This window comes from Delphinapterus leucas, chromosome 12 (genome assembly GCF_059928025.1).
Source record: "Delphinapterus leucas isolate spDelLeu-1000000601 "Yukka" chromosome 12, BTC_Dleu_Yukka2, whole genome shotgun sequence".
NCBI lineage: Eukaryota > Metazoa > Chordata > Mammalia > Artiodactyla > Monodontidae > Delphinapterus > Delphinapterus leucas.
This window is the reverse complement of record NC_143140.1, coordinates 55,623,434-55,625,834: the sequence shown is the minus strand read 5'-3', so window position 1 is coordinate 55,625,834 and position 2,401 is coordinate 55,623,434. Positions and strand designations below refer to the sequence as shown.

General features: G+C 38.0%; 1 non-coding gene across 1 annotated transcript; it reads right to left on the bottom strand.

The window, feature by feature from the left end:
• Positions 1–2,089: 2,089 nt before the first annotated feature.
• Positions 2,090–2,151, bottom strand: LOC115802075 (U7 small nuclear RNA). The gene has a single exon (XR_004022454.2). It is a non-coding gene; the product is annotated as a U7 small nuclear RNA (small nuclear RNA).
• Positions 2,152–2,401: the final 250 nt, after the last annotated feature.

Below are 2,401 nucleotides of genomic sequence, written 5' to 3'. Positions count from 1 at the left end.
CTTAAAATAGAAATTGGGTAGTTATAGATGAATAGATACTGTTGTCCCTCAGTCTCCGAGAGGGATTGGTTCCAAAACCCCCTGAGGACACCAAAATCTGTGGATATTCAAATCCCTTATACAAATAGTGTAGTATTTGCATATAACCTAGCACATCCTTCCCAACACTTAAATCGTTGCTAGATTACTTACATAATATCTCATACAATGTAAATGCTATGTAAATAGTTGCCTGTGATCACCCAATTCAAGTTCTGCTTTTGGAACTTTTTGGAATTTTTTTTTTTAAATATTTTTGATCCACAGTTGGTTGAATCCACCGATGCAGAACCTGGGGATACAGAGGGTCAACTGTATACATTTCTTGTATATCTCGGTTCCAAATACCATGACTCCAGGCTGAGACATAGTCCTTCCCTTCCTAGAGCAATATTGGAAATCAGAAGAGTATGAATGAGAATGTAAGAACAAGGGTAGGTGCTATGACAACACTGCACAACTATCATCTAGTTTGATATCCAGTACATAATTGTACTTAATACGTATCCGTGGAATATTCCGATGGATGGATGGGCAAACTCAAGTATACAATAAATCGTTGCTAACCATCCAGAGGAGCACATAAGTGCCAAATGAGTGGTTTTAGAAGTAAGTGCAATAAAGAGAGACTGCTAAGGGCTGGAGTCACCACTGATTTCTTCATAGGAGGAGAAAGAATTGGAGATGTACTTGAAGATTGAGTAGAATTGGTTCAATAAAGAGACAGGATGAGTAGAGAATGTGGGTGGGTAAGCCAGGGTGCAGGGAGGCTAAAGGGGTCACAACTCAAACTAAAGTAAATTTGATGCCAATCCGATGTACTTTCTTCTGTAGTCTTTCCTAACATAGTATGTGGCAGGGATATGATGACAATATTTGATGAATGAAGGATGGCTGGATGGAGTGGAAGAATGTTAGGAATAAATTTTTTTTTCCTAGTAAAAAGAATTGGGTTTGAAATCATGAGACAATTTAGTCTCTACCTAAAGTTTAGTTTTTATTTTTTTTAAATGCTCTTAATTTCTATTCTAATAGCAGAGTAGATACTTATGGAAGATTTCACAATATTTGAAATTACATTTAATCAGCCTTAGACAATGTTTTTGTTTTTGTTTTTTTAAACCTGGAATCCAAGCCATTCAAGGACTTATTGGGTAAACTCTTTCTAACTCTGCCCACCTAAAAAGAGCTCTAAGTCCATATCATTATTTCAATAGCAGTTCTGCAATAACAGTTAATGTTGTGTTACAATTTACTAACCTCTCTCACATATGTTGTCTCATTTATACCTCACAATATGACCTCTGAAGTAAATCTCCATTTTTAGACATGCAGAAACAGAGACCCAGCAGGCTCACTTCCTTCCTTCCTTCACCAGCCACTAAATGGTGTCAAGCAATAATCAGTACCAAGGCTGCAAATAACAAAGAGTTTTATTTGTGGTCTTAAGAACTGCAATTCAGGAGACACAGATTCCAGTAAGACACAAATTTCAGTAAGACTGAAAGTGTTCTGGAGAAGAGGAAGAGTCAGGGGCTTATAAAGGCAAAAAGTCCCAAGTTTATTATAGTTGCCCCGTGAAAATGGTGATTGACTCTGACACAAGTCAGGAAATATTTATCCTTAAGGAATGATGAGTTATTTGGGGGAGGGATACAATAAGCAGATAGGCTACCTTGAGTTATTTTAGGGTAAGGGTCCAATCCATACCTTGAGTTTCTGGCAGACCTTCTGGATGACTTTGTTAGGACAATCAGTGGTCAAAAGATCAGATTCCTTCCAGGTTGAGCCATGCACAGGTCACACTTCCTCAGCGGCCTCCTGGCTCCATTTTACAGAGTTCTCTTAGAGATACTGACTCCTTTTTTATTTTCCTTCCACAATGGTAACACCTAGACCCACCCCCACGCCTCTCTTCAGCACCATCTTGCTTTGCTACTGTCACCTGAAGTCCGTAAAGAATGAGAAAAAAATGCCAAACTGTTGAACTGTGTACTGAAGGAGAGGATATAATGGTGAGTAAACATTTTGAAGGATTTTTTTCTTCATGAGGGGTTTTCCAGTGCGGACTGGAAAACCTGCTAGACAAATTCTAAAAGAGCTATAACACTAACATATTGAAGGATTTTAACCCTGACAAAACATTAGTTGTCATTTGAATAAAAAGAAAATCTTTACTCTTTAACTGGAAGGGAAAACAGTGTTCTTAGCTCAGCTACTCCATATTCATTATGTATATTTGGGGGAGCTTCTATATAATCTCCCACAAAGTCTCCCTCCTATTTTAAGTTCGCTCCCTGGAGCTAGAATGCTAGAGAAGAACTGTTATGGAAAAAACAATTAAGCTTTCTCGCAGAGCAAA